Raw genomic sequence first — 5,783 nt, forward strand, 5'->3', positions numbered from 1 at the left:
CATACAGCAGCCTCCTCTCAGTCTCTGTCCTCCTCATACTGCAGCCTCCTCTCAGTCTCTGTCCTCCTCATACAGCAGCCTCCTCTCAGTCTCTATCCTCCTCATACTGCAGCCTCCTCTCAGTCTCTGTCCTCCTCATACAGCGGCCTCCTCTCAGTCTCTGTCCTCCTCATACTGCAGCCTCCTCTCAGTTTCTGTCCTCCTCATACAGCAGCCTCCTCTCAGTCTCTGTCCTCCTCATACTGCAGCCTCCTCTCAGTCTCTGTCCTCCTCATACAGCAGCCTCCTCTCAGTCTCTGTCCTCCTCATACAGCAGCCTCCTCTCAGTCTCTGTCCTCCTCATACAGCAGCCTCCTCTCAGTCTCTGTCCTCCTCATACAGCGGCCTCCTCTCAGTCTCTGTCCTCCTCATACAGCAGCCTCCTCTCTGTCTCTGTCCCCCTCATACAGCAGCCTCCTCTCAGTCTCTGTCCCCCTCATACAGCAGCCTCCTCTCAGTCTCTGTCCCCTTCATACAGCGGCCTCCTCTCAGTCTCTGTCCTCCTCATACAGCGGCCTCCTCTCAGTCTCTGTCCTCCTCATACAGCGGCCTCCTCTCAGTCTCTGTCCTCCTCATACTGCAGTCTCCTCTCAGTCTCTGTCCTCCTCATACAGCAACCTCCTCTCAGTCTCTGTCCTCCTCATACTGCAGCCTCCTCTCAGTCTCTGTCCTCCTCATACAGCAGCCTCCTCTCAGTCTCTGTCCTCCTCATACTGCAGCCTCCTCTCAGTCTCTGTCCTCCTCATACAGCAGCCTCCTCTCAGTCTCTATCCTCCTCATACTGCAGCCTCCTCTCAGTCTCTGTCCTCCTCATACTGCAGCCTCCTCTCAGTCTCTGTCCTCCTCATACTGCAGCCTCCTCTCAGTCTCTGTCCTCCTCATACAGCAGCCTCCTCTCAGTCTCTGTCCTCCTCATACTGCAGCCTCCTCTCAGTCTCTGTCCTCTTCATACTGCAGCCTCCTCTCAGTCTCTGTCCTCCTCATACAGCAGCCTCCTCTCAGTCTCTGTCCTCCTCATACTGCAGCATCCTCTCAGTCTCTGTCCTCCTCATACTGCAGCGTCCTCTCAGTCTCTGTCCTCCTCATACAGCAGCCTCCTCTCAGTCTCTGTCCTCCTCATACTGCAGCCTCCTCTCAGTCTCTATCCTCCTCATACTGCAGCCTCCTCTCAGTCTCTGTCCTCCTCATACTGCAGCATCCTCTCAGTCTCTGTCCTCCTCATACAGCAGCCTCCTCTCAGTCTCTGTCCTCCTCATACAGCAGCCTCCTCTCAGTCTCTGTCCTCCTCATACAGCAGCCTCCTCTCAGTCTCTGTCCTCCTCATACAGCAGCCTCCTCTCAGTCTCTGTCCTCCTCATACAGCAGCCTCCTCTCAGTCTCTGTCCTCCTCATACAGCAGCCTCCTCTGTCTCTGTCCTCCTCATACAGCAGCCTCCTCTCAGTCTCTGCCCTCCTCATACAGCAGCCTCCTCTCAGTCTCTGTCCTCCTCATACAGCAGCCTCCTCTCAGTCTCTGTCCTCCTCATACTGCAGCCTCCTCTCAGTCTCTGTCCTCCTCATACAGCAGCCTCCTCTCAGTCTCTGTCCTCCTCATACAGCAGCCTCCTCTCAGTCTCTGTCCTCCTCATACAGCAGCCTCCTCTCAGTCTCTGTCCTCCTCATACAGCAGCCTCCTCTCAGTCTCTGTCCTCCTCATACTGCAGCCTCCTCTCAGTCTCTGTCCTCCTCATACAGCAGCCTCCTCTCAGTCTCTGTCCTCCTCATACTGCAGCCTCCTCTCAGTCTCTGTCCTCCTCATACAGCAGCCTCCTCTCAGTCTCTGTCCTCCTCATACAGCAGCCTCCTCTCAGTCTCTGTCCTCCTCATACAGCAGCCTCCTCTCAGTCGCTGTCCTCCTCATACAGCAGCCTCCTCTCAGTCTCTGTCCTCCTCATACAGCAGCCTCCTCTCAGTCTCTGTCCTCCTCATACAGCAGCCTCCTCTCAGTCTCTGTCCCCCTCATACTTCAGCCTCCTCTCAGAAATTGGAATTAACTATTTTCTGCAGCATTTGTGAAATAGAAGCAGTGACATCCAGTGGACACAGTCACACATTGCAATTTATACATCCCTGATGTAGTTGCAATCAATTTTTTTTTGTCTCTATTGCAAGTCTAGCAATTCCCTGTATCCTTTTACCCCTTAATGCCAGGTGCACCCTCATCCTGAGAAGTCTTACTTTGACCCTTCTGTACAGCAATGACCTCCGGTTCTCTAAAATTCTTGGGTTTGTGTGCTGTCAGTAAATATACTGAATTTGCCGTAGTGACTCCCCCTTTCCTCTGCAGATTCCTCTCTCTCTGTATCTCATGATGCCTCAGTAGAGCATCACACAGACCACTAAAGTCAGTACCATCTCAGATTTTTGGAAGGAGAGAATAATTAAGTTCATCAATTTTTTTCTCTTAAAACAATATAAAAGATTGCAATAAAGCAGTCAGGAAGTTGGCTGTAAATCCCAATAGACAATTACCAGATATATCCAGATATAGGAATATTCTCCTTTGGGTAATTTGCCGTATATGCTGCGATAGGAAGAGGACTTGGGAAGGGAGCTGGACTTGCAAAAATGGAAGGATCTGGCCTATGACACAACCAGATTATCAATTAATACCTGGATAGTAGAGGCAGGTTACAAGGTTCTTCTGGGACGGTACATGGTACTGATGCGTTTATTTCACATTGGGTTCCCCAGATGGACTACGTTTTCGAGGTTGTGGTCAGGAGGGCACATTCCTTCTTGTTTGGTGCACCTGTCCTATAGTGTTCTCCCTTTGGTCAGAGGTGTGGACTACGATACAGAACTTGGAGAGGGACCCTTCACTAGCGCTCTTGAAAGATATTAGGCCAGAGAGTCCTAAGGTTAAGAGGAAACGTATACAATGGGGCTCATTTACTAAGGGCTTTGCGCTGCACTTTAGTCGGACTGTTCACGTTCTTCATGGCTAAAATGCTTGCACAGGTATCTAAGAAGCGTCTGAGCTGGGATTGTGGTGCGTGGAACCCTTTTTGTGGCACAGCTGTGGTGGCTTCCATGCAACACAAATCAGGGGGAGGTGCCGGCGGACTGTCCGACTGATTCGGACCGAGTGCCGTATTTAACTTTCAAATTGTGTCGCAGATGCACCACAAAAAAAAAAAAAATGGTGAACTCTGTTGGACCTGAGCGGGGAAGCGACACATTCATGATATCGGACACACGATCTTAGTGAATTATACACGGACAATGCACTTTTAGTGAACTCGAGTGACCTTGTAAGTAAATGTGCCCCAATGTTCTCTTCGTGTATGCATGTGTTTCCTCCGGGTCCTCCAGTTTCCTCCCCCACTCCAAAATATAATGGTAGGTTGATTAGATTGTGAGCCCCATTGGGGACTGGGACTGATCTGACAAGCTCTGTGCAGCGCTGCGTAATCTGTGTGCGCTATATAAAGGAATTCTTATTAATTATTATTGGCTGTGAGAATAGCCATAGAGCGCGCCTAGAAAACCACGACTATCCCCATGGCTTATGTTAAAACAAAACTTAAGTGGATCATGGTCGACGATGTAGCTTATTAGCAGGAACAACAAATAAATTTGGATCTGTATGGGGGGCCATGGGGCTCATTCGTGCAGAGAGATCACGTAGAGAGAGTGGATATACGGTGGGGATGTCTCAATTACTCTTCGCAGGGTGTCGGACGTGGCAGGACCCTTCCATAGTCTCCTTGATCCCCCGTTTTTTTCCTCGCCTGTTTTTCCCCCTTCCCTTTGTTTTAAAATCTTGTCTTGTCCTGTAGGCGATAACCTGTTCATACTATAATTGGAAATACTTGTATTGTTCCAATACTAGTATCTCCCCCCCCTGGATTGTGAAGCCCTCTCTGGAGAGACATAATAAGATGGACTCAGGTGCTCCATACGCTAGTTCCTTGGCAAGGTCTTCGCCCATGCCATTGTCTTGTCTTGTACTTTTATTATTATGTACTGTATTTTACTATGTCATCTATGTCATTTTTGTCTCTGTTACAAGAGGCACTTGTTCCTTGTAAGCAGCTGTTGAAATGATGTCTCCCTTTTGTGGGCAGCTAATAAAAGAAAGTGGAAAACAGATATAGGGATATTATTGGAGAGTTATGCGAATTCTTCAATTATCAGTTGTGGAAACATGGGCTGCCCCTTAAAGGGAGTGTACAATCACTCTCAATTGTAATAATCAGTAAAGAAATATTCTGTATTTTTCACCCTCCCTTTATTACCCTCCCATTGTGCACTTCATGAGAAATCCCAGTTTTAATCCATATGCTAATTAGGCAGTTGGTGCACCCAAGGTGTGTCCTTAGCAATGTGAACACTGCTATTTCCACCTGGATCGATTTCCTTCTTTCCCTGCCTCCTTGCTTCTCCCAGGGCAAATACTCTGCTTATCAGGAGGGGAGGAGGTGATCCAGGAAGGAATAGCAGAGCTCTGGACGGAGAGGACACAAGTGCACCAAGTGCCTCATTAGCATACGGATGAAAATAAGTATTTTATGGTAACAATATAATTCACAAAATTAACAAAAGTATTTTGAGAATCAAAGGGCATTTCTCCAGAACATCCTAGGAGTCTGGAAGAAGCACAACTAAGTGCGAAAGTTTTAGAAAGAGATGCTGCCGGATTATACAACGTCATTGACTCCTAATGAAGTGGCTGGTCGCATCCTCAGAATACCTTCCTCCGCAGTCTGTAGGCGGCCGGTTGGTCATGATGTGTTTAGTGATGATATGATGATACAATAAAGGGGACTGCACTCGCATTGTGTAGCCCACATCATTGTTTGAGATAAAAGATGCAAAAAAACAGGGACAATTATACAACCTAAACAGCGAATGTGGATGTCACATTGCAGAATACATGGCTATCACCTCCCGAATGATGAAGCATGTAATAGCCATCGTTATATTGTTAATGCTACAAGTTATGGAGATGGAAGGAGAAATGGGATTTTATTCAATGGTGACAAAGAGCTTTAGACAGAAGAATGAAAGGCGGATTGTGATCCTGACCCCCGACTCATGTTGGTGGCATAATATTAAAAGAAATCAATAATCAGAATCCCTCATGATAAACCAGGGACACTTACCAGGCAGTGTGAACGTGGTAATCTACTTATATTTGTTATCTATGGCCTAATTCTTCTAAAATCAACTTTTATAAATTATGCGAGACAGAAGGGCTCTGGGGGCATTACTATCTGTTGCAGCTTCACAAGCTGTTATACTGTGCAGGAGGAATTCCCCTATCCCACTGTGTGCTCACTGCTTCCTAGATGAGCCATAGGGCTCTGGGGGTGTCACCAGAGTCTCTCCATGCTCTGGCTACACAGGCTATTACACTGTGCAGTAGCACCCCCCCCCCCTTCCACTCCCTCAACACTTCCTCCCTCCCTCTGCTGTGCTCAAGGAAAGAGGGGCTCTGGTAACATCCCACAGAGCCCTTCTAGCTCATTAGCATAAATGTAAAAGTTGATTTTAGAAGGAAGGAGGCCATGGATAACAAATATAAGAAGATTACCACAGTCCCGGTGCCTGGATCTATGAGTAATGTTCCTTTAATTTCCTTTAATGTTACAGCTGATCGGTATATATATATATACATATATATATATGTATATATTGGTTATCGCTGACAAACCTGAAGCATTGAAGTGAAGCAATATGAAGAGAGAAATCCAGCCAGG

This window comes from Engystomops pustulosus, chromosome 5, assembly GCF_040894005.1.
Source record: "Engystomops pustulosus chromosome 5, aEngPut4.maternal, whole genome shotgun sequence".
NCBI classification, from domain to species: Eukaryota; Metazoa; Chordata; class Amphibia; order Anura; family Leptodactylidae; genus Engystomops; species Engystomops pustulosus.